General features: G+C 41.2%; 1 protein-coding gene across 10 annotated transcripts in view; it reads left to right on the top strand.

Annotated features, from left to right (window-relative positions):
- The window catches only part of ABLIM1 (actin binding LIM protein 1), a 189,426-nt gene that overhangs the window by 59,398 nt on the left and 103,051 nt on the right, over window positions 1–26,977 (top strand). The window contains exon 1 of one of the 10 annotated variants that reach the window (XM_030950808.1): window positions 12,353–12,388. The exons of the other annotated variants lie outside the window; for them this stretch is intronic. The gene's annotated coding sequence lies outside the window, so the exon portion shown is untranslated. Of the gene's footprint in view, window positions 1–12,352; window positions 12,389–26,977 lie in introns of those variants that run through there. 10 annotated transcript variants of the gene reach the window in all.

The raw sequence follows: 26,977 nt of genomic DNA, 5'->3' as shown, positions 1-26,977 counted from the left end.
ATAAGATATGTGTAATAATAGATTATCAAAGTCTGGATTTATTAGATGGTATTTTATCTTCAGAATAGTAGATAAAGCAGTCTTCTCTTCAAAGCCTATCCCCACCTGGAGTTAGTACTTGAGCTCTGAGTTTTGAGGGAGAATTAAGTGACAGTTTCTCACTGTGCTCAGCAAGCCTACTGGTAGAATTTTTGTCACCTTCTAATTTAGAAAAAGCCTTACTGGAAGCAGTGCAATGATTACACGAGGTCATTTTGCAGTTGCAGCTGACTTCTCTGTGTTAAGGGGAGTTGAAACTCTGGCCAGACACTGGTTGCACAATTGTCTCTATGCCTTTCAAACTGAGTAGAGAGTCTGAAGTTGCCTCTGAGCATGTCCAGGTCTGGGGTCTACCTGTAACTTTCTCTTACAGATGATGAATATTGTTAGTTTGGGTTTATTTTATCTCTCTCACTTTGGAATTTCCTGTGACTTTCCAGTGCCCTGTTGATGATTAACTCTGCCTTTACCCAGGGAGAAATATTCATTAGATGATTAGATTAGCAAGTCACTGGAATTGGATTAATGTAAATACTCCTTGTAGGTGAAGCAGGAGGGGTTGGCACAGTGTCTGCAAAGCCTCTGCTGTCAGCTACACAGGAAGGTGCAGAGGAGGAGCAGGAGCAAACCAATCCTCAATGGTTAGGGAAAAGCTGAAGTGCTTTTGTTTGCAGTAGGCAGTGAAAGCTGCAGAAAGGATTTCTCCAAAGAAATCTGTCTATGAAGTAGTGCCAGCCAGTGCTTGTACCTTCCTAAAAAAGGAGGACCAACGTGCTCCACCTTTGCTACAGCCTTTTCTCCTCAGCACATGGACAGACCTGGCATGGAAGAGGGCCATGCTAGATTAAATGCACAGATGTGCTTTTGTAGCTTATGATGATGATGATGATGATGATGATTCTGTAATAAGATTTTTGACACAGCAAGGTTTTTTGATTTTAAACTAATCCTCTTATGTAACTCAGTTACGTTCTTTTTATTGTCCCGAATATTAATCTGATTTTCAGATACTCTTTTTGGGTTTGTTTCTGATTTTTGCATTTGCAGGATGAGTTTCAACTGATTACAATAGTTTTAGATGGCAACCACCTGATCAAGCATACTGTTCTAATCTGTTGAAGATAATCACTAAAAATATATCTTCCTTAATCTCCTTTGCTGGATAAGAGAAAAAGAGAAGGATTGGAAAGGGCAGTGTGCCGTGAGACTGACTGCATGCACTGCAGTTTGCTTTCCTTAGCTTCTTCTGAACAGAAATGCCATCTTTCCCCATTTTAAATAGCTTTGGGAAGCTGTGTGGCTCAGGTGAAGAACTGGTGCTGGAAAAAGTGAAATTTCGAAATTCAGTCAGAAGGATGTCGATAATTGAGGATGGGGATATTGCAGAGGTCTTGTATCTCATTCCCAAGCAGAGCTTGCTGAAGCAACTGCCCTACTTGAATCCAGATGACTACTACTTGTGTGAGCAGCTGTATGACACTCCTGAGCATCTGGGTAAGTGAGGACTGCTGCCACATCTTGGTTTTTGGTTGGTGAATAGGCTAATTGCTTTACAGTTACGTTTTGTGTAGCAGCAGGATACTGACAGAAAGTCTGTTCAGGTGTGGAGAAATACTTCCATCACTGACAGAGGGAAAGACAAAGTGGGGGCCTCTTCAGAAGTATTCAAGCTAAAAAATACCTCTTGAAAGCACAGCATCCTGCAAGTAGTGTGTTCAGAGCTTTCCCATGGCATTTGTGAAACTGTGTTTCCTTCTGCTTGTTTTTAACCTATTGCCAAGGAGTATTTATTGAAACTGCCCCATTCTTGAATTGGAAGAAGTGATTAGAAATCTTTCTGTGCTCACCTCCTCGTCATTTATTAGGCTTCTGTGGTGTCTTTTGTCCAGGTGCCTTCTTTTTCTGGATAAGAAATCATAACTTATTTAGATGCTCTTTGTGCAGGAGCCAGTCCATGCCTTTGATTATCCTTTTATGTTTATTTTCCTAATTCTACCATAACTCTTGAAAATTTGGGTAATAAATCTGCATTCATCATGTAGCATAATGTGGGTATATACAAAGAGTCATAATGATGTTCTTTGTTCCTCCCTGTAGTTTCTAAAATTTGGTTTGTATTTTAATTAATATTGAACATTAGCTTATTCCTAAGTAAAACTATTAGTGGTAGGAGAACTTATATCTGGAATTCATCAGCTTAACTGGTTTCTTACAGTCCATTACAAATTAAAAAAAAATAAAAAGAGAAGTTTGCTGCAAAGTCCTGTCTGTGAGTGAGAATTTGGCTATAAATGTTAATATCTTCCAGATAAATTTCAAAGATTTTATCTTCTATGACTTGCTTTAGGGACTTCAGTTTTGATAACCCAAACAGCCTGTGTATTGGAATTTTGTCTGTACTAAGCAGATGAAGAAAGCTGCTATGTGCTTGTCACTCTGTCCAGCTCCTCAAAGTGTTAATACTGAATGACTCTATTTGGTAGGCAAGTATTTTTCAAACATCTGCTTTGGTATATGACACTTTTTCTTCTGTGCAAATTGCTTTTTGCTAGTCACCTTGTAAGAGAACTGTCCCAAACCCATATCCTGTTGCAGATAGTTACTGCTTCTGAGTAATCAATTATTTTAAAATTAACATTTCAATGAAAGTGATGGTAAAACATGGAGCAAATGCATAATATAGCTGTGAGCTGGGAAAAACAAGTATCATTCTGCTTTGCCAACCCTCACAGTGTTTCCCATTGGTATTCTAGAGAGAAAAAATCTACATGCAATTCAGCATTTTTATAAATCACAATTTAGAACTGACAATTATTTGGATGAACAGTGACCAGCTATATAATCAATCCGTGCAGGACTCCAGCAAAATTCTTGCCATCATAGCAGGCTGGGAGCTGTCTTCTAACTTGTATGGGGATTAAATCAATCTGGAAATCTGCAATTTTGCAGCTCTTTACTCATGTGTGAGCAATCACAAAGATAGTGGGACAGGTTTAGCATTATGCTGTAATAGATAATGCAAATAACCACTATGGATTTTTTCCTTTCACCTTCCAATATGGGAGCTGCTATTCAATAGGGTGGGAATTGTGGTCCTGCTTTCCAGTGCCACATATAATGCTAAGTGAGAGGCTAAAAGGTGTCTGGTGCCTCAGCTTTACTTCAATTACAACAATTGGAATCAGAATCTCACCACTTAGAATAAAAATCAATGGAATGCCTTTTGAAAACAGCCTGGGGGTAAGCGCTGTGTGTGACTTTAAGATGTGAAACATGTAAGTCTGTCTCTTAGGCCATGTGCTGCTTGGGGATTATGGTCCCTCAAGTACTACAAGATTTAGCAGCTTATAAACCCTGCTGAAGGACAGTTTGCTGTCTCTATTTGGCATTGCAAACAAAGATTAGAAATTACACTGTTCAAAGCACTTGGAGACAGTAATTATTTTCCTTGCTGATCATAAGTGGAATCATAAACATCAGGAAAGGCCCATATTTTAGGTTTTTGGAAGGTCAAGAATGATCAACAGGTGCAGAGCTATTTAGTATTCAGGTGAGCCTTTGGAGTCTCATCCCTTTAACCCATGACTTGCTTTTACTTAGCTCTTGCATCCTGAAATTCCATCCCCTTCATAATGGGAATGTGGGAGGTTAAACTTGTCTTACAAAGTTAAATGGTGGCATTGTACTGAAAGTTAAGAGGACTCTTAAAGTTGAAGAAAGCCTGAAAGAAAGGGGTTCAAAAGTGGCTTTGAATCCCTGAAAGGACTTTCATTCTGCGTTTCTCTTGAGTTCATTTGGCCAAAGAATTATGAGCCACCTTCCCTTCTGTGTCCAGGGGAGCTCTAAGGATGCTTCCTGTGAGAGAAATTGCCAGTCATGGTTTGCTGCAACAAAATCTGTCTTAGCCTAGTAGGGCTGGTTCAGCACATGGCTTTGATGCTCTGGGGCCAGAGCCTGATACAAAGGAGTCTCTGGGGAAATGTCAGATTTTGAGGACTGGCAAAACCTGAAAGTTGGCTGCAAAAGAGCGCTGGAATTTCGAAGAGAAAATGGTCTCAGAACTGTGTGATGTTACTTCTCATATAAGATACTGTCACCTGTCCCTTGTACCAATGACACCTTGTGCAGCCTTGCAGAGTGGTGGCTCTGGCTGTGACAGTGCACACCTGAGGGGAAGGAGACACACAGAACATTACCTAACCAACCTCTGGTGTGAGGTTAGTGCCTCTTTATGTAACCACATTTATTTAAAGCATCACTGGTGAGAATGGCTGCCTCTCTTGCATCAGCTGGATGTAAAGAGGGAAGCAATCTAAGAGGATGAGAAAGGCATGGGGGGAAATGTAGGGAGCATGAGAACAGTCTAGTGATGAGACAGGAAGTAAATTGAACTGGTGGAAGAAAATTTATGAAGCATCAAGATCCCATTTAGTCTTCACATGTGAAAGAGCTGGCTGGGTGGCTGAGACTAACCAGTGGTGGAGAATGGACTGGAATTTAGTTGGAGGATGGTCACCAGTGGTGCTCCCATGGGGTCAGTGCTGGGCCCAGTCCTTTTAATAACTTTACTGATGATCTGGATGAGAGGAGTGAGTGCACCCTCAGTCAGTTCTCTGACAGCACCAGGCTGGGTGGGAGTGCTGATCTGCTGCAGGGCAGGAAGGCTCTGCAGAGGGGTCTGGACAGGCTGGCTCCACTGGTATGGGGTTCAACAGAATGTGTGGAAATGGTTCAAAGCTGTCCCAGGGAAGGTTTAGGCTGGACATTAGGAGGAATTTCTTTACTGGAGCATGGTCAAACACTGCGCTTCCTAGGGAGGTTGTTGATCCCCAAAGCCTGTCAGTGTTTGAGACATGGACAGTGCCATTACTAACTTGGTCAGCCCTGAGATGGCCAGGCAGCTGAATTAGATAATTAATTGTAGATTCCTTCCAACTGAAATAGTCTATTCACTTCTGTTCTATGAGAAATGAAATGGGGAAAAGAAGGTCTGATTTTTCTGTCTTTATGTTTGCAGAGAGGAGGGGTCCAAGAGATCAACACAGTGATGCAAGGGAAGACACAGAGGTACAGTGTTCTAGACAGGAATGGGCTTTGCAGATTTGAAATTAAAAGCTCAGTGGTAAAATTCAAGCTGCAGCATTTAACAGTTCTACATCTGAGTTCTCACACATGAACTTCTTTGCATTACTAGGCTTTTCTTGCTGTGCTGTGGCAAGAAAGGTAGAGCCCCCGGTTAGGGAAACAAACTCTTTATATCCCATTTTCCATTCTTAGTACCAAGGAGTGCCCAAGATCCCCCTGAAGGCTGCAGTTTGTTTAACACCAATCCCTGCTGTTACTTGGAAAGAAAGAAGGAAAAATGGGACAAAAAAAAAAAAAGAATTCCTGTTTTAATCTTGGGTCTCACCTGCTAATGGTGTTCCTAGTAGCTCCCCACAGAATAGATACTTGTTATGACCTATGGCCATAGGATTTTAATGGTGCTGTGTGAACTTGTCTGGTGTCCAATGTCAAATTCTAAGCAATCTCAAAAGTGGCAAGCAAGGATATGAGAGAGGAAGATCCAGGTTCTGTTGGCATTGTAATAGATGCTACTCCTTAGATGCTGAGAGGTGCTGATCAGACTGCTCCTGTCCTTCAGATAAGGTAAATCTTCTTTTTGATAGCTTTTCAAATAGATTCCTTCAAGTGAGCAATCTCTCCTGGCCTCAGTCCCTGTATATTTTTTTAAAGATTGAATAGGGAGAATGCTTTAAAAATTGTGCTAATCCAAGCTTAGAAACATTATTTCATTCTTCTGCAGGACAGTGCTGTAATTCAGAATAGTCCTGATAAGTCAGCTATATGGTTTGAAATTATGCAGCTGAATTTCACTGTCTAGAAGTGGAAAGTGTGGACTTACACAGATAAGAAGTGGAAACTAGTACAAAATGATCCTGAAAAGCACATGGAGAATAATTATACTTACCATAGTATAGATTAACTATAACATACAGTTAATATAAGTGTAATATATAGATAAATATAAGTAAATATAGATTGACTGTATAACACTGCTGCCATTCTTTTTCTGGGATGTGTTAGCAGGAGATACATTCAGCAATTGGATAATTTTTCTCTGTTCCTGTTACTGAAGAGGACTCTGCTGGCCACTGTCTCTAGGTTTGGACATTGCATTTTTGAAAGGTACTGATAAATCGTGAGGGAAAAAAAGATTTATGAGAAAAGATAAATGGAATTAGGTTTGCTAAGTCTAGAAGAGTGGTGATAATTGAGGGATTTAGACGATCTTCAGTTGAGTAAGGGATTCTCAAATGGAGATGTGTTCTGCATTGTCCTGAGAAGCACAGAGAAGTATCCTTGTGAAAAATACTGAGTAGTGGTTTTGTGTTGAGTAAGAAATATAGCTGAAACTCCATCTGTGTTAGCTCTCAATAATCTTTAGTTCTCAACGTATGAAGAGTTAGTTTGATTTTTCTGGTTTTTAATAAAGTGTGAAATGAAGAAGTAATGAGTTGGGATCTCTTCTTCATCCTTTGGCCATTTTCAATATCTCTACTGCAGTTTAATAACTTACACATTTTTACTTAAAATATTGGAACAGTTAATGGCTTTGTAGCCCTTGGCTTCCTGTTTCAGAATTCTGGCAAGTGGTTGTCAATGTTCGGATCAATCTAAGCTAATTGGTTTAGTAGTAAATCAGTGGTTTAGCATTAATCTGCATTAAGGTAGCATCATTTAGAGCAACTGAATTCCACTGGAGGGTTCACTGCTCCTTCTCCTAAATTCTTTGTTATCTGTAATCCAATAAAGAAGAACAAAATTGCATTTCTTACTGTTGGTAGATGCTAGCAAGGAATATGAGCTAAATCAGCTGTAAATTCAAAGAAACAATGAAAATATTGTGGTTTCCTCTATGGTATGTAAATAGGCAATAGCAGCGGTGTGAAGATTGTTCAGTGAAATTGCAGCAAATTTATATTTATTGCTGCTCTGTGACTCCATAATGCCAAGGGGTGCTCTGGCTGGAGAGGGCACATTTTGGCTACTTCCCCCCAGTGTTGTTTACAGGGAGCCCTGCTTTTGTTCTGTATCTGATGGAGACTTCCTCTCTCGTGTCCGCCATCTGCAGTTGCATAACCTCGGTGTTTTAATCAAACACCCCGAGAGAAATGCTGTCCCCTTCCTGGGCAGGGTTGCAGCAGGGCTGGCTCCCCCCAGAGCTGCGAGGGGCAGCAGAGTGGGGTGCCCTCCTCCTGTGGTGCTCAGAGCCAGCACAGCCTCCTGCAGGCGGGGCGGATTCAGGTAAATCTGCAATGGAAGCTGCTTCCAAGCTGAAGAGGTTCCGAGCTTTCCAACTGGATAAAACGCTGGTGGCACTGGGGTGGGGAAAAGAGAGGTAGAAATTGCTGTTTCTTCTCATCTGAAAGCTGTTCCTTGGGTTTGCTCTGCTTATCCAGAAGGTGAAATAGTGGGGAAATATCTGAGCAGAGAGAAGGGCAGAGGAAATGGCCGTTCTCGCTCACTGCAGCTTTGACTTTGCAGCATGAGTGGAGTGGAATGGGACTGAGAGAGGGGATTGGTGTCCCCCTTCCCTTGGTTCTTCCTCTCCCATCCATTCCTCATGCACCGGGAAGAAGAAGATGAATACTGATGGCTGTTGGCTTCTTTTCGTCCTTTACGCCTGTGAGGTGGGGGTGTCACTGGGTAGACTTTTGTATACAGGGACCTTAGGAGTGGTTCCTGTATACCTGTATATCTCAGCTTGAGATATTTGGTTAATCTCTGTGGTGAAATAGTTAATGGAGGAGAAAGGAGAAAAAGGAACAAAGAATGTTCTTCACCCAGGTCATGCAGACACAGGGCAGCTGAGAGGTGAAGAAGAGTGTTAGAATGGATGGTTGCGATTACAGTTTTTGCATTATCCTGCTTTTGATATCCTGTTTTTGGTTACTTTACTTTAAAGAGTGAATCTTCATGGTGGGATGCAGAAACACGTGGTACCAGGGGATGCTCATCACTAGTTTGTTACCATGTGAATTAGATGGTGCAGCTGTGTGTGCAGTTTTCAATATAAACATAGAAACATGAAACTGTAAAATGCAAAAAACACAGTCCGAATTAGCTTATGAGTATACATCAGTACTTGGAAGATGTAACATATTGTTTATTTTTTAAGTTGGCAAACTCTTCTTTAAGAAGAATGATTTAAAATATGTGACTCTCCTATGGAGCACAAGCTATAGCTTTTATAGTTACCTTTTAGAAATTCCAGTCTGTGCACAATTTGGAATCAGTTATTCCTACTCTCAATTTGTTTTATGTCTGCTTAATATTTTATGATGAACCTATTATTGAAATGGCAGCAAATAATTTAAGAGAAATGTTCAAATATGTAAAAGTGCTCATGCTGAAACGAGTGAGCTCCCTAGCTAGCAGATAAAATCACAACCACAAATAGAAAAATCACGTAAGCTGGAGTAAGGTGATAAAAATTTATTTGCTGTAAAATCTTGTTTGAATATATTAATATTACACTACATAACCAAATTGTATAAAGCATCTTTTTAGCTTTCTTTGAGGTTCTCTGTGGTTCATTTGATAGGACACTGGAGTGGCAAATACTTGTTGGGAGAGATACATTTGCAGGACAGATTTAGGTGCCTCTTTCCAGAATCCTATTTATAGTTTAGTGTGGAATCAGAAGAGAAGGAATTTCTCATTTGGCACAGTGACAATTAAATAGTCCAGCTTGATCTAAGGGTGGTTTGTACCCAGTGCTCACACGGTGGTGGGTTGCCTCATCCCCAGGCACCATGATCTTGTGGAAAGCTTTGCTAGGTGTTGTGTGGTTGAGGCACACACTAAAGGTTAGTTCTTGGTAGAGAGACTGTCACATCTCCCAGCACTGCAAAATAAAGAACTTGTTGCTTTACTCTGCAAATTAACAGATTGGCAGGGAGCTGCTTCAATCTGGTGTTGCACGGACCTCTCAGGGAGAAGTTCTTTAGACCAGAGAGTCTTTACAGCATTTCTGCTGATTTCACTGAGCCAAAAACTCCCAAGACAGGCTGTGGGGTTTATTCTGCACAGTTAATCCAATTCTGAAGTGGATTTTCAATATCAAATCTCCTTAACCTTAGGCATGCACAGTAAAGGATGACACTTGCATGTGTGCTTTCCTGGTGGGGATTCCTGCCTTCGTGCAATTTTCAGCATTTGCTGTGGTGACTGGCAGTGAAGGTTATTATGTTTTTATCAGCAACAGTATTGCTTGTGTTCATGAATTAGCTCAATAAATTCAGTTTACAGCATGTGAATAGTGTAGATTTTATATGGTAGTTTTAAAAAATACAAAGTTTAAAGCACTGTCTGTACTCATATTACTGCACCACATGTCAATTTAGTGCCAACTATGTGTGCATACTGTGAAGGTCACATAGGTGTGAAGAAAGCATGATCTCCTTTCTAAGGATCAGCAATAGCATAAGCTGTTTGGAAGCCAGTTGTTACATCAATAACATGAATATATCTTCAGAGATAAATGTTTGTACACACCTGCAACCAGAAGATTTACCCATTAGTGAGCTTGTATATTTTTGGAGTACATTATATTATATATACTGGCAAAGAAGTATAATGTAACCATCTTTTCTCATCTGTTTCTAAAGATAATTTGATGGTTTCAGGTGCTTTTTTACATAAGTGTGTGTGTTAAGCTTCTTAATATTTAGAAAAAAGCCAAGTTGTACTTGTTTCTTATTTTGTTTTGCAGCAGATTAGACTTTATTTTGCAGACTGTTGAGTAATAGTGTACTAAAAAAAGTCCTGCTTTCAAGAATCTCAGAAAATCAGATTTTGCTTTAAGAGATCCAGATGTCTTAATAGATCAAAACCTCACAAATGTTTTATTCCCGAGGAGTCTGATTTGAAAGAATATGAAATTATTCTATTTCTAAAAAAAGCACTAAACCCCCAAATCCTGGCAGATCAGAATGATTACACTATGCATTTGACTGAATCAAGTGATTGATGTATTTGCTAAATTTTCGATTTGTTTACTCTGAAAGAAAGATGGCATGTGATTTTAAACAGCAATATTTCAGACTGATCGTGTTGAAGGTGGCGTGACACAGGTACAGGGCAAAGCCCAGCACAGCAGAAAGGAAGAGGTTAAAAGGCAGGCCCTCTGACATTGTTTGCTTGAAGATCAATATTCTCAATAGGGACAGTGTGGTCCCAAGGTGTAGGATGGCAGGACCACAGTATGTGCTGAGAAAGAACCAAATTCTCCCTGGTGGGTCTGTGTCTGCTCCTCTGGACTGTTTAAAACTTGTGATAGGGCAGCCCAGAGGGTCTGTGGTGGGGAGGTCAATCTGTGGGGCCTTCACAGCTCCTTAATTCCTGCTGGTTCCCACAGGGCAGTGTGGTGAGGATGGCCTGGCAGCCTCAGACCATTGCACAAGCTGCAGGATGAAGTTTTTACAGAGCAAAAACTGTGTGCAGGGTTGGAAAGGCTCAAGGATGACTTTCAGAATAACAATGCCAGCAGGCTTGGAAGATTTGGGGTACACCTGGTGTGGGGATCAGTTCTGTCAGGTACAGCCTGAATTCTGCTCACTGGTTCTGGTGAACCTGAAAAGCTCCAGCAGCACCTTTGGCTTTCCCAGTCAGTTGCCTGCCTGGTTCTTTGCTGCAGCCCTTCAGGAGCTCTGCTGCTGGAGCTGATTCCAGAAGATGGAAGATGGGCCAGCTGTCCAAGTGGCTGAGGGACAGACACCAGGTTGCTGGAGGAGGGTGAGGTCAGGAAAAACAGAAGCCAGGAAATAGTTAATACATAGCTGTTGAGAATCCTGAAATGGGAACTGTAGGCTTGCCTCTTAGGGCACCGGGACCACTGCTGGGTCATGGGGCTTTTGGAAGAAATCCCAAGTTGACATTATTGGTTTTTGTCTGAGCAGGCACGGGTAAGTCAGGATAACAGAGCAGGTAATGAGAGAGTGGCATTTCCTTCTGGAGAAGGGAGCATTTTGCAAAATGCTGTAATTGAGACTTCACAGAGGTGATGGCTCTTAACTCACCTAGGCTGGACAGTGGTTAAGCTGTGGAAGCCTGGGGCAGCCTTTCTTGTCAAAACTTTGTTCCAGGCTCTTTGCTGGAAGCAAGACACTAAACAGATGATATTTTCCTTGATATTATTTAGTGGAACAACTTCTCCCCTTTCTTTTTCTGTTTTCTACCTGCCTTTTTCCCTTATTTCTTTCTGAACAAGAGATACCAGTTCAGTTGTGAAGAGACTGAACAAAAACTGTATGCTGATACTTCTAAGCCACGATCTCATCTGTGAAGAATGAGTGCAAGACAAAAATATGAACATCAGCTTTTAAAATGAGAATAACAAACCTTAAATCATAGCTAAACTTCTTAGTATCTTACTCATACTTTTTCAAAATTATCAAGGTACAAGAAAAAGCAAAACTAATAGCAAAACTCTTTCCCCTTGTGGAGTGATCTCAGTATTGGTCTCTTGCTGAATGCACAAAATATTTTTCACCAGAAAATAACAGCAACATGAGCATGTTGTTTAGCTGTAGTGAACTCTTTGAGACTCTTCCACCCACACTGTGTTCAAGGAAGACTTTATTTAGTTTGTACAGTGCTAAAGGTATTTAAAGAAAAAGAGTTGTTTTGCTTTCCTTTAAAATAGGTACTCCTAAATAACAATAAGTGCCAAGGGATTGTTGCTAGAATGCTGTCTACTCCTTTTTCGTTTCTGGTTTAGGATATCTGAGTCAATTCTGAGTTGTACGGCAAGGTCAAAATTTTAGCCTTGACTTAGAACAATGAGATTAAAACCAAAAAACCATCCTATTGTAAAGAGGTTTTGTTTACAATACTAATGTCTGATCTTTATATGTCTTTTTTCTGGAGTAGATTATATTTTACTCCAGTATAATTTACTGCAGCTTGTATTTTTAAATTACATTTTATGTGCATGCTGCTGTAGTCTACCACTGCAGCCCCCATGGCTGAGCAATGTGAGATACAGCAGTGCTAATCTCTAGCACATGTGAAAAATGGAGGAATGTACTCAGAGAACAGAAAGTCCCCATACCAACAGGCAGCTTCTGTGTCAGCAGCTTGCTGGAACAAAAAAAAAATGAATGATCATCCCTGCCAGCCTTTTGAGGATCCCAGGAAGGGGTTAACACACATGGGTGTGTGTCCATAGGCTGAGCCCTGCACATCAAATCAAATATTTATGAATGAAGGTCAGATGTGCCCCTTTCAGGAGGCTGTCCCCGAACTGTTTACAAAATACAGCCTGAAAAAGAACACGGCCAGGGTGAGTTACAGCCTGACATCTCTGATGTGTCAGAAGTGTGACATAGTGGCTTATGCCTCCGTGTTGGTGGGGTTCAGCCCAGCTCCCCACTCGAGCCTGGATGCTATTGATAGTAACACACTGAGTCATAGGAGCAGGAATGCTAGGCTGCCTGTGCTGTGCTGCTCTTACACGTTGGGCTGCTAACAATAGAAAGCCAGCCTTGATTTGTTAGAATAGAATAACTATATTTTTTTCCATGCTTGTGCCTGTATCTCTCTCTCTCTCTCTCTCTCTCTCTCTCTCTCTGTGATTTATTTATTAAAAAATGTCACTGAATAAGAGATACCTTCTGGGTGAGGCAGACTGGCTTGTTTAATTCATTTCCTTTGTTCTGGGTGGCATTTATACAAAACATCTAGAATTTATTTACTGCAAATATTTTTAAGGCTGTGTGCGTGGTCTGATTTTTTTCCAGCAGGTATCAGCCATCTGCTGCTCTGTCTGGCTGATGCCTACAGCTTGTTTCTTTACATTAATATCTCTCTCCCTACGTAGAGTAGCATGGAGAAGGAATTCCCTTGTGGAGGTGTGAGCAGTGTAAATGTAGGGTGCAGTAGGAATGGAATTTCACTTCTATCACATAACATACAGCAGATTTTGCACTGAGCTGTGGTCAAGTTTTGCTCCATGAATCTGTCCATAATTTAGCCTAGAATATCTTATATTTGACCCAGTTCTCTGCTACTGAGATCACCTCTGTCTTTGACAAGTCAGTTCATTTCCATTTGCTATTTTCTCTGCCTTTAAACCACAGATATAAAATTTACTCTCTAGGCAAAGGCATAAATGCCATAGGTTTGTTTTGGGGAAACCACTGGTAGCCAGATAAAATGAGGAACTAAGTAATAGTAGTAGTGACAGAGACTCTCCAAAATCTTGATGCTGACACTATATATGTATTTAAAAAATGTATAAGTAACTTTTAAGGGGTGTTCAGGATTTTGATTAGTCATATTTCCAATCTTTACTTCATAACTGTGAATAAAATTTTGCTTGTAAAAGAAAAGCTTTGTCTCCCCTGACTCTGACCTGCATCTTTTAATAGATGGTATGTGATGATGAGACTTGACATATTCTAAACCAGAGACTTAACCAATATTCTAAAGGGTTGGTTTGTTTGCTTTTCAACATCAGTTTACTGACCAGTCCTTTCTCAGTAGAGTTTAGTGCCTGGAAAGCCATAAATTGGGAGGTCAGTTTGAGGCCCAGATTCTACACTGGTGCTTTGTCTTGTTGGGGATGTGTTGGGCAGTGAAATTCCTGTCTCAGTGATGCTGTTTCAATACCTTTTGTCTTCTCAGTTCCATGAGTACCTGTGGCTGTCGTCTGCGAAGGAATAACTCAGGAAAAGTTATTATTTGCAATTATTTGTTATTCCAGAATCCAGCACTTACTCTGACACACAGTGCTATTTCAATAGCACTGCCTGGCTTCAGAACTCAGGTGCTCACTGGGCAGTGACAGTTCCCATTTTTATTTTTATTGTTGTTTGAAGTAGAGAATAGATATGTATTGCCATCTTACACAGGCTGTATGTTACTCTACACTGTTCTACAGTCAGTAAGCATTGAGAGACCATTTATTAACATGTTTTGTGGTCTAATAATTGCTTTAAAGCTAAATCCAGGAGTGGATAAACTGCTCACCATAGAAATGCCACTGTGCTGCAGCCTGCCTCAGCACTTGCCTGTGCTCATCTTTGTTTCCCCTCTTGATCCTGGCTCAGTTTGAGTAAATAAAATAACAGAAAGCTCATAAATACCACTTTAGCTTTTGTGTGTGCATTGGAACAGCTCCCCTGCTCTCCCTCACATCTCCCTGGCAGTCTCTTGCCGGTGACTGGGGAGCAAGAGGCAGTGGAGTTGGGCTGGGAGGGCAGGGAATGGATGCAGGATGGTGTGGGGCTGGAGAGCAGGGAATGGATGCAGGGTGGTGTGGGGATGGAGAGCAGAGGAATGGATGCAGGGTGGCATGGGGCTGGAGAGCAGGGGGATGGATGGATGGAAAGCAGAGGAGTGGATGCAGGGTGGTGTTGGGATGGAAAGCAGGGAATGGGTGAATGCACAGGGGTGTCAGAATGGAAAGCAGGAGTGCTGGAATCCAGCCCTGGCTGCCAGGGCAGCTGGAGCTCCCAGCACAGGGCTGGAGCCACAGGCAGTGATGAGCTGCCTTTAGCCACAGCAAAACACCACGCTGGGAAAAGAGCAGAGGAACCAGAAGGAAAGAGGCAGTGATGAGCAATCGGACCTGATCAGACCTTGTTGGAAAGATTATTATCTGGAATAAGCTGCCTTTTTTCTTTGTTTTCTTTTCTTCTTCCTTTTTTTTCTTTTTTTAAAATCCATCTCAGCCAAACACTGCTGGAAAAGAGATTGTGTTTAAATTACTTCAGCTAATTCTTGCTGCTTCCACTAAGAAGAAGAATTGTTTGCCATGGTGAAAGAAAAAGGTAATTATGTTTATTGATAGACTGGAGCTGAAACCTAATGTGCCAGTCACGGTCACCTGAGGTTTAAACCCTCACATTTCAGATGAGCATGCTGTGATTGGCAGTTGTTGTTTTCCTTTCTGTAAAAATGGTGTGTGAAGCCCTGCAGTGGGTTGCATTTATTATCATTGTACCTGCTTTAATAAGGGTAGAGTCTGGAACACATCTAATTTAGTGTATCTGCACAGCAGGGTCCCCTCTGTGTGCACATGTTTGTTTGGGTTTTTTTTCTGTGATTTAACCCAAGTTGACAGTTTTTACCTGTATTTGCTACAGTTCAAGTAGCTTTGGCCACTGCAGCACCTAGTTTAAAATTTTAAAGATAAATATTGATATATTAAAATCCGGACTTGAGAGAGTATATTTTAAATCTTAATGGATAAATGGGATTTTGCAAAACACTTGAATTTTGCAGCAGTAAATTGAGTATCAGTTACCTATAAGTAGCATTTTAAGCCTCCTACAGAAGAATTTGCTAGTTTAAACAATTTAGAAATGGTTGTGGGGTGTTTCCTTGCAGTAATGCTGGTCTGTGTCATTGATTGTATTATGAAGATGCAAGATAGATCATGAGTTGTATTTGAGTGTACTGGATGTGGTTTGGGGGCATTACATTATCACAGACAGATTCAGACTCAGTCTCTTCTGTGGAGTCTGTGTTCTTTACTTCTGAGGACTCTGTAAAAAATACCATGGGGGAAATTCAAACTAGGGCAGAAATAGAAATAAGAAGGAGTAAAGTCGAGTAAGAGTGAGCAGTTTTGCAGCTTTGAATACCTGTGCTAAGACTTTTTGAAATGTTGTAAATGAAAACTGAGTGCAATCAGCTTCACAGATGTGTAGATTGAGGAGAGCCCGGACAAATGCCTCATATATGACAAATGCCTGCCACAGTGTGTCATAGATATCAGGAGGATTGTAGTAATAACCACTATCCAGTATATTGATAATTTTTGTTGATGAAAGGTGGTGACCCAGCATAAATTTTATTGGCTACTTTGTAGCTTTGGGATCCCTTATTTCAGATTTACAGGATTACTTTTATAATATCAGTCATGAACTGATGACCTGCTACCCCTGTCAGTGAGCCATACCAGGGATGGTTTAAATAGGAATTTCACCCCAAATCCTGGAAAGTGCAGGTTTCAGAATCAGTGAATGAACTATGTCAGTCATCTTTTCAGAAAAATAAGTGTATTATCATTCAGTTTGTCGTTTCTGTTGCTTGTTTTGTGAGAGACATTTTAAGACAGGGCTGCTGGTTTCCTTGAAGTGTACATAAAATATGTGTAGCATTCAAGTTTGGTCCTTTTATATGTTTCTGTCCCCTCCCCCAGCTGATGTTCCCTTGGTTGGATTCCCTGTGTTGTGTGGAGTTGTAGCTGAGGAATACTCTGTAAATCCAGTTTTAGCATCTTGCACCATGAAAGTTGTCATTTACCTGCAAAAAAAAATTAAAGCAAGCCCATCATTTTTGTAAAAAATGGGAGGAAAAAACCTTCATAGAAGAGCAGGAGAAGTTGACAATGAATGGTTGAAAATCTGAAAAATATTTGTGTTTAAATTGCTTCCTTTCCCCCTCCCCACCAAGTTTAATGCATTATTAAAAATGGCTGTTTATTTTTATGTTGAATATAAATATTTGTTTCCTGTTCACAGAGATAATGGACTAAAATAACTAAATGTTCTCTTTAATTTTGGAGTGAAGTTACTGATATTTCATATCTCATGGCTGCAGAAAGAGAAAGGATGGAATCTGTTAAATATTTTGATTTTATACGTTATTACTTTCAAGTAATTTCTCCCAACAATTTTTTTAACTCTTTTGTTTCTGCCTCAATTTTCCTTTTTCTGTTTGCTGGTGGGGTTTTTTGATTGCTTTGTTTGTTTCTTTCGGTTTTTGTTTTGGTTACTTTTTATTTTCTCCTCCGCTTGAGTCAGAAGGTCAGGATTTATTGCTCTAAATGTCACTCCCTACAGTGATACTCTTGCAAAATGCAGTCAGTGCAATCCAGCTGGTGCCCTCCCTTCCAGCCACTGCTGTGGTTTGAGCAGGCTGCAAAAGCAGTTCAGTCCAGTGTCATTTCACAGCCACGTTAGGCAGGCACTGGAGGGGCTGGTTTCAGCTGGAAAAATACAGCTCCAGCTCACTGAATTGAAAAATGGCTGGTAACAGTTTTTAGCAAATTAGCATGCTTCATTATGCTCATATTGTAGAATGATTTCAGTGTCTGCCTGGTTAGTTCATACACAAAAAAAATTCCTGAGGCCAGGGTGTTTTCTGCTGACAGCGGACGGCGCTTCCGAAGTTGTGTCTGACTGATACCACATTTTCATCTCTCTGTGGTCTTATCTATTTCCAATTATGAGCCCTTATTATCTAGTTACTCAGCTAAATTATTATCACTGTGCTGCATCCAAGGGCAACTTTCTCTCTTCTTATCCTTTAAGATAAAGAAAGTTTGCATGTGCACATGTTTGTCTGGTTATTAACTCTCTCTGGCAATTTAAAGCCCATGTGGAATAATCTGCATTCCTGCTGCTTCTATGTTGAGGTCAGTGTGTGGGCTGGGAGCCTGCTAGCCAGGTTTCTGTGTGACACAAGTGTTGTAGCTTCATTAGTTAGTTCATTCATTAGTTAGTTCTCCATTAGTTCACATAAACTGAGGATTTAGCCCTGATTTCTTGATTTTTTGAGCAGTTGATGAGAAGGCAGCCCTGGCATTCAAGTGCTAGTCTGTGAAAGCATATTGGTAATCAGCTTTGTACCTGATGAAATCTTGGGCAGGATCATCCATGGGCACACCTATGAAAGTGGATTAGTTGCTGTTCATGCCATGCTTCTGCATGCTTGGAGGGATAAAAGGAGAAAGTATGAGGGGTTGAAGATTTTTTGGAATAAAGAAGAGGGCACAGAGGCTTTATGATTTCTGTTCTTCATGTACTCATTCTGCTGAAGGGAAGGTGCTGGCACCTACTGGGTACCAAGTTGCAGTGATCCTGTTTCCATGTTCTCACAGCTCCTCTGTAGGTGCTCTCTGGTGCTGGCTCTCCCAGGAAGCCACACAGAAGGTGCAGTCTCCAAAATGCTCCCGTATTTCCTGTGTTGCTTGGCCCATGGTTCAGTCCTGCAGAGGGATTTTGTTCTCTGTTGTTTTTTCTCCATACTTTTGATAAAGCATGATAGCAATACCCCTTCAGGTTTTGACCAAGAGGACTGATTGTATGCTTGCTCCAACCTTCTTCTCTTCCATTTGCCAATCCCAAGAGCTGTGAGCCCCCAAAGGAGCTTTTATTCCTTCTCTGTAATGTAGCTGCTTTAGATGGGACTTTCCTTGAAGAGTATGCAAATGTTACCTGCCTGCTAATTTAAATGTGTTCTCTCTTGGGAACTTTGTCTCTCCAGTGCTCTGTGTACTTGCAGTCTTTACATTTATTCCCTGTGTTAACCAGGGGAATGCTGAGTAATGGGATTTGGGCCCTAACACTGTCCCAGTGTCATGGTCGTTGATGAAATACAGTCTTGATTTGAACTCATGGCTTTGGAACTTTTAACCCCAGGTGACCTGGGAAAGTCTCCAAGTTTGTTGCTTTTGGTGCACATGACAAGATTATGCAATCACACATTGGCAGGGGGAGGATTGGGGAGTTAATTTTCTTTTTGCTTCAGTTTACTTAGTTTCAAATTTGGTTCTGCTTGGCAGTTTGCTTTTGGGGCTGGGCATTTGGGGTTTGTTGGTTTGTTTTGGTTTTTTTTTTTTTTTATTAAGGGCCTGTGCTACCTTGTACAAACCACAGAAAAGGCATTTTATAAATACGCATAATAGTAGATGTTGAAAAAATACACTTGTAGTTAAAGTACTAAACAATAGAACAGTTCTGTGTTAGAGGCTCTTAAGGTGACCATGGGGAGGTAATTTGATCTCTCCTTGTGTTAATCTGTAAAATGAGGATAAGAACATTCCTCTTGTCTGCCTTGATTATTTGAATTTGCGATCTTTGGAGCAGAGAGTTTCTTTTACCTTGCTTCACAGCTGTGACAAGGCAGTCTTAGTGTTGGAATTTCACTACTCCTACTTGTACAAAAAAACATAAAGAGTATCCAGTGCTATGTGATTATCTTGTAAACATCTTATTACTTTTAAAAGGCAATGCAATTGTAAAGGAATTATATTTCTGTTGGCACATTTATGGCATTGCTTTTCTGTACTTTCTTTCTAAATTTATTTTTAATATTAGGTTTCAAATTGCAGTTCTGGTGTGCAGCATTGATACAGAGAGGAACAAAAATAACCAAGGAGATGCCAGCTCAGGCACTGCATGTTTACTGGAGATTTTAATTTATTTTTTTTAATAGCAGTTACTTCCCATGAAGGTACAGATACTCCTATCCAAAGAGTTGGGCAAGCACAGTGTGCAGTCCTGCCGTGCCTGACCACTTCCCATGTGTCCCAGTAGTGGAATTCCATACATTCCTTGCTTCCCAGCTGTGTGAAGGAGCCAGCTCTCTGAAGATACGATGGCAGATATTTTATACTGAGAAATGGGAGAGCTTTTGCGATTGATCTCACTGGAGGGGAGGGCTTAGGGGGTTTAGTCATTAAATTTGAGACCACAGAGTTCATGGGTTCAGGTGGTAGAGGCAGCTCTTCCTACAGCTGAAACAGTGAGTGGGGTGAGCCAAAAATCCCCAGTTTGGAGAAGGGGACATTCAATCAATTTCATTTTCTCACAAGTAACAAGAGTTCTAGTTGCTGATTCTGGTTTTGAAGATAAAAGCAAGCAAACACGTGCTCTGAGAAACACACCTCGTGTTCTCTCTGGGCACTCTGGTTTCCAGTCCGTGTCACTCCTTGTCCTCAGTACCTCTGGTGAGGCTGGGGTGGGGCAGGACCCTGGTACCCTGCCACTGCTGCTCCCTTCACTGACTGCTCCTTTTCCTTGCTCAGTTATTTCCATGGGAGCTCCTCTGCTGGCTGCAGTCCTTTTGGAGTTGATAGAGGCTCTCAGGTATTTCTGAGCATTTCTCCTGCCCCAGCATCATCTTTGTTTCTCTCTTCCCCGTGCCTTGGTGTCTTCTCTGTCCTGGCTTTGTCTCCTGTATCTCACAGAATCCCAGAGTGGGTCAGGTTGGGAGGGATCACAGTGGCTCCTCTGGTCCATCCTCCCTGCTCAAGCAGGATCATCCTTGAGCACAGGGCACAGGATTGTGCCCGATGGTTCTGGAATATCTCCAGTGAGGGCACTCCACAACTCTTCAGGGAGTGCCAGTGAAATGCTCTGGTCTCTCTTGTGTCTCCTGCTGATTGTTCTCTCAGTGTTTGCTGCCTGTGTCTGTGTCTGTGTTTTTGCAGAGGTTCTCTGTGCTCCCCTGGTTCTGTTTCAATGTGCAGTGGGTCAGTTTTGCCATTTACTGAACTGGTGGGACCAACAGTGACCAGCACAAGCCCATCCTTGGCCTCCTACAGCACCATCACTCCCAAAGCCCTGCTGGTTCTGGTGAATACACCTGAGTGGAATAAAAAATTATATGGTTGCTTTCCTTGGATGAGAATTCAAAAGGCAACACTTCTATAGATAGCGTCTTGGCATAGTAAAATTGTTTAAAAATAGGGCAGAAAAATATTTTTCCAAAGGGAAGGTAGGAATCTTGGTAGGAAAGAATTTACAAGTTAGGATCATAATTTGGCCTGCTACTGTAGGAGAGCCAATTATTTTTGTAGAAAAATTAATGGATACCAGGGGAAAAGACCAAGTTCCACTAATCAAAATGTCTTGTGCCCTTTGGGTGGGAGAAGCCAGGGAACAGGAAAGGATTTTTTTTTTTTTTTTCTGAGGGCAATCCATAACTAATTTAAAAAGGATTATTTATAACAAAGTTGGTTTTCCACCTAGAGGACAGTCAGTATTCCCAAAAGAATAATTAATCCTTGCCTTCATTGAGCCTGGATAACTTTCAGGCTCACCAGGGATCTGTCTAAGGAGAACACTTAGGCATTGTCTTAAGCCTGTTCTGTTCAGCAGTGTGTCTTGTTGAGTCTAATTGAATCACTGGGAATTAAAGCTAAGTGCTTCACTATTGTCCCAAAGTTGGAAGCAATTTTTAGAGGCTGTGTGACGTTTTTGAAAAAAAAAAAAAAAAAGTTCATGTATTTTATTAATGGTGGTCATTTTGTGTTGTAAGAGACAACTAGAGAAATAATTCTGGATTTTATATGCCCTGTTCATAAAGGGATATAAACCCAGAAATGATAGAAGCCTTGTGTCAATCACTTGTGTACATGATCTGTAATTAATACCAGCTGTTCAGAAGTGAAATGTTGGTGCTGTTATGCTATAAAAGAGAAAAACAGATTCTATAAACACTCTCAAAAGGGTGGGTAACTCCCTAATTCCCACTGCTGTTGGTACCACTTCAGCATCACACATCACTATAATCTGCAGGGCAATGTTGTGAAACTCTGTTTCAGTTCAGGATCTGGTTCAGAAGAGTATCTTAAAATTATACCAAATTAAAGAAGTGATCCAAATAGAAATGAAGCCTTGCAGAACATTGAGTGTTATTTTTCATTACTGCTGGATGGAACAAGAGTCAATGAATTACTTGTTTGTTCAAAGAAGCAGTTGCATTTGTATTTTCTTTTCTCCAAAGGCACCTCAAAACAGGATTTGATGGATTTGAGGGTGTCTGCTTGCTATCCAGCAGTGGAGGTGCCAGCCAGAGGAGCAGGCTGTGTTCAGGGTATTGGTCAGTGCTTTCCCCGTGATAGTCCATTTACCATGTTTAATGATAACACTTGATGGTCTTTAGGAGCGCAAGTAATACATCAATATACCTCAATAAATTGAAATAATATACCTCAGAAAGTGACTTCTATGCTGCAATGTTTTTGAGGTCTGGGTGCAAATAAGCACAGGGCAGGACTTTTGAAATGTTTGGTTTATCAGCTCTGTTATCCTGGGCATCAGGAGCCCTGGGAAGATTTATGTTGCTCATTTCTGTGGTGTCTAGTTTTAGTTTGAGGCTGTGTAGCTCAGAAATGCCACAAGTGAGGGTGTACTGAATGATGGGCATTGGCAAGGTCCTTGATTGAAGGAGGGTTTCTTAGCACAGGGCACAGAGCTTCTGTGGTTTAAAGGGGTTGGCTGAGGACAGGTCCCTGCAAGGGTCTTGTGAAAAAACTCTTGGGGAGATTCCTGGTGGTAACTGAGAGGAGATTTTACCACAGATTCTGTTTTGAAAGCACCTGGGAGACAACTGGCCTATGTAGGTCAGCGTTCCTCCTCAGATAATCTCAGGGTGAACAGTGGGAGAATTGATAATTAAAATTAGCATTTTTATATTGACTTACTTCAGAAGAAAATTTAATTCATTTTACTGCATGGAATACTCATGCAGCCTCTGAAAAGGATGCAGAGGGGAACTGTGATGAGTTTGTTGCCAGAATCCCCACGTGGGATGCTGTTTGGGTAGCTGAGAGGCCTGATAGACATTTGAGTGCTATTATGGGAAACCACCACTCATCAGTAAGCCAGAATTTCCATGCTGTCTGGAAAAAGCAATTGTTTTTTCTGCTAACTTCAGCAACTGGCTTTCATGTAGCCTTGAGGATCCTTCAGGATTTGCACTGAATAATTTGACATTTCTGTGTATTCATTGTTGTCAGGTTTTGATACTGGTCTTGATGATCCTTGTGGGTCCTTTTCACCTCAGACTATTCTGTGATATTCTTTAAAGATAGAGACATCAAGTGATGTGTATGAGATGGCTGCTCAGAGTATGCTGAGGAGCTCTTGAATTTCTAATTATCTCTGTCCTATGTTAGAAAAAAGCCACTCTTTTGAAATAGTGAATGATCCTCTTGTGTATGTCAGGTGTGTTGAAGGCATAACTCAAATTTTTTTTGGCCACTTGCAAGGCTTATAAACAGTTACTACATGTCAGAGACTTAGAGATGTTGGGTGTGAGAAGCAAATGTTTAGCCTGATCTTCCAGCCCTTCCGCAAGGAGTTTCAAAGGGTGAGTTGATTATCTCGAAATAATGTCCCTCAGTAAGTTGGTTGTGGAACCAAGTGCAGAGAACCTTTGTGGATGCGATGAAGATCAAAGAAGGGCATTCCCAGAGCATCAGATAAGAGAGTCTGGATTCATTGTCTCTTTATCACCCGATTTTTACGGTGATCTGTCTTGTGAAAAATTACTCTGTACTAATGTAGAAATATGGCAGAATAAATTCATTTTGTGCCTCTCCCCTTTGGCTTGCTAACCACCAATCAGCAATCCATCTGTTAACAATCGTGTTGAGTAATGCAGGAATGCAGGTTTTGATTCAAAGACTGGCTTGGCTCAGTCAACATTTGTTTGATCATCATCTGTTTCTCAGCATGTCTTAGTTTGCTGCATACTTCATTGCAAGGTTAGTGCCCTTTCATTACTGGAAATACTTCCAAAACTCCCTATTGCTTTTTCTCTCTGAGTTTAAAACAACACCTGACCATATTCAGTTAAGAAGCTGTTCTTGACTCATCTTTGAAAGGATTATAATTTTCCTTAAGCAAATACAAACGTAATAATTTTGTCAGGTCCTTTTGTTCCTGCTAAGTATAGATGATGCTCTAGAATGTGCTTTTATTCACCTGCCAAGTGATCAAAGGCAAATATGTGTGGACAGACATGGCAGAAGCTCCTCCTTGCTGCAGTTTTAGAGAATGACAAACTCTTCTGAAGAGGCTCTGGTGCTTTTGTGGTGAGGAGAGCATCAGTGGAGCTGCTGCAGTTTCCCTGGGCTGCAGAGCTGGGTTAGCACTGAAGTGTTCACAGTTTCCTGCTGGCAAGCTGAGCAAGCTCTCAGGCTCCTGGTGGCTCTAAAGCAAGAGTGGGATAACCCGAGGTTCCTGTTCATGCCACATTCATGCTTTGTCACTGACAAACTGAAAATTATACACTAAAGCTATAAACTGTCAGAACCTGTGGTGAAATCCCCAGAGTGTCCAGATAAGGATATAACCCCTACATAAACACATCACAGTTTTCTTTATCTCTCAGTTACTATCAAAGGCTTGGAAAACCAGATCCACCAAACACATTTCTTTGAGTAGCAAAACCATCACAGTAACATTGTTTTATTTTGTCTGTGTTGGAGAAGGTGATTTTTTTCAGATAGGATCAAGCAGGTGCTGGTGTTAAATATTTCACTTAATACTGAATCATTCATATGCATAAATCTTTATAGGGCTGAGGCCTTAGGCCCTGATCTTGTATGCTGTTCTGTGGGGAATTAATTGCAGTATCAAAGCTTGAGCTAGAAGAAGAGGCATGGGAGGAGGATAGGAAACAGCAGGAAAAATAGAGAGAAAATAAGCATACTTCCACTTGTGTTCTGAAACTTTGAAATAATTATGATTTTTTTTTCCATGCTGTATTTTTAAAGGTCATTATTTCCTTACCTTTTTACACATTTGTGTGTATGGCACAAAGCTTTTAATTTTCATTTGTAAATAACATAGGAGTTGCCTCTCATTGATTTTTCATTGGGTTATTGCCTGGCACTTATATCTCTAAATCCTTGTATTTCATTCTTTTAGCTGCATTAGTTCTGTCCATAGGTTATGTATACCTAAAAATATGCAAGTATTTAATAGTGGGGGCCCTGGCCAGCCCACTGTGCTCTCCTGTGGGTGTGAGTGCCACGCCTCACCACCATCAGGGCACTGACTTCTGCCAGAGGAGCTGCTGCACTGCCATGGTCCCTTCTGCATCTGCTGCTTTCAGCAGCAGATGAATTGTAAGGGGAAAATGATAATACTTTTATGGAAAATGTGAGAAAACATTTCCAAAATTGTGGCAAAAAGCTACCAAGTTTAAGAGGTTTTTTCTGCTTTGTTTTAAAAATAGGTACTCAATATCTATAGACAGCACAAATAGTTTTAAGACAAATTGGCACACTGTAGGAGTGATACAGATAAATTTGCAGGAAGAAAGAGCTTTATAATGCTTCTTCAGATCTGATTTGAATGGCAGTAGTATGAGCTAGCTACAGTCTAGGATTTTCCCTTAGGCTTTCTCATACATGTGTAGGCAAGCAGCTCACGAGTATCTCTTCATGGGAGTGCCTCCTTCCAGGATTTCCTGGAATTCCTGAAGATCCCTGTCAGATACCTGTGGCTGGTGACTGCAGTAATATCTTTATCAGTCCCTGGCAGCTGGGAGGTTTGATTTCCCTCTCAGTCACTGCTTGGTCACCTTACCTGATAGGATTCTTACAGATTTGAGATTCAAGAACTGAGTCTGCAGATAAGCAAAATGACACTGCATTTTTCACCCCTCTTTTAAATAGGTATTTCAGTACCTCCTCCACTGTGCTGGGCTTTTACAAAAGAGGAATTCCTTGGAGACTCTATGGGCTACAGACAGACAGGCTTTACAAACCAGGGGTTACAGGCTCTTATCTCTGAAAGAAACACAAAAGATGGGAGAAAATTACTTCTCCTCTCTTTACAATAGAGCATGGAGGAGAAGTGATAAAGCAGATACCATTCCTGAACTTGATTCTGTGGTGTCTCCAGCATCTTTCAGCTCAGAAAATATTTTTTCCCAGCTTGTCATCCTATGCCCAGTGCCCACCTGCTTCCCTCTGTCCTGTCCAAGCCAGGGGCTGCCCAGCTGCATCAACAGGGAGCTGCTTGGCAGCATCAAACAATGAGGGAATTTTGGTTTTAAACCTTCAAGTTTTGAGCTGCAAATCCTGTAAATTAGTTTAAGAAATCAGTGCCTGTAGGCGCACAGTTTGTGGAGATTGGCAGTGGGGCTGCAGCCCAGCCCCATCCCCAGTGGGCACAGCTGTGAGCAGCACTGACAGCAACGAGCCAGGGAGTGCCCAGGGGCACTGAGCAACCACCAAAGGGAGCAGAGGGCACACAGGGACAGTGCATCAACATCAGGGGATAAAAGGCTGGGCTAAGGAACAAGAAGGGCCAATGCTTGCAGCCTGCTGAAGTGTTGTGGTGTTCTCTGTATGGGTTGACGCTTTCTGACATTGTATGGTGACACTCTGTGTGTTGTGGCCATCTCAGCTGTGACATGTGCTGTGACAACAGTCTCCAAAGCCATGTCAGGTAGTGACATGAAGGGAGAGTGAGTGTTGTCTGTAGAAAGCTTTGGTTGCATTTACTGCTGGCAATCTCAAGCACAGACCTTTTATTGCTAAAAGCAGAAAGGACTGAGGAAATTTTAAAACAGCCTAGCAAAGAACTTGGAGTAGTTTCACACCATTACATCTGTGCTTTATTTTTTTCTCCTTAATTCAGTCTTCGGCCAAGAAAACACAGTAGCTGAAGATCAGCAGTTCAGAGAACATGCTGCCTGTGTCAGGCCACTCCTAAGATATAAATGACAAATCTGTGACATTCTGAGAGTCCCCTTGCCCGTGCTGTTCTCAGTGCTGTGCAACAGAGCCCAGAGGTTGTGGAGCTAAAAGGCCCAGAGATTCTGTATGCTGGCATAAAGCTTGAAGTTACACATTCTACAACATGGGTAGGGTTGACTGAGCACAGCTTCAGGTTTATTTGTGGAGGTATCCATGCAAATGGAAAAATGATAAAAATTCACTTTTAAAAGAGCAGTAGCCCATATCATCATATTTAAATTTAGAGGAAGCTTTTTTTTGAGTAGAACTGAACTAGAAATAATTTGGTGTGACTCCACCGCAGCATTCCCATAGCAAGGTGTTTCCCAGAAGATTTTCTGACTTCCAGTTAAAAGCCAAGGTACTTCCTGGCTTGCAGCAGATCCATGGAGTCTTGACAACAAGAATCTGCAGCTAAGAATCCCTTAGCTTGAGCCTTTGATTTCCTAGCAGTTTTGTGTTCAGGGAGAGAATCATCAATAGAGAAGGCTGCAGTATTTATTTTTATTGTTTTCTTTATTTCTTTATTCAGCTGCTTACTCTTCAGCTAGTTGCTGCAATTTCCATTTCAGAAAGGTTCGTTACGAATACTGGGGTCTAATTTCTAGCTGATGCAACAAAAAAGAATTGTTTTTAAACCGTCGGACAATGATC

The sequence above is a fragment of the Camarhynchus parvulus genome, chromosome 6 (genome assembly GCF_901933205.1).
Source record: "Camarhynchus parvulus chromosome 6, STF_HiC, whole genome shotgun sequence".
Lineage (NCBI taxonomy): Eukaryota > Metazoa > Chordata > Aves > Passeriformes > Thraupidae > Camarhynchus > Camarhynchus parvulus.
Note: the sequence above shows the minus strand (reverse complement) of the source record. Positions and strands in the feature narration are given on the sequence as shown.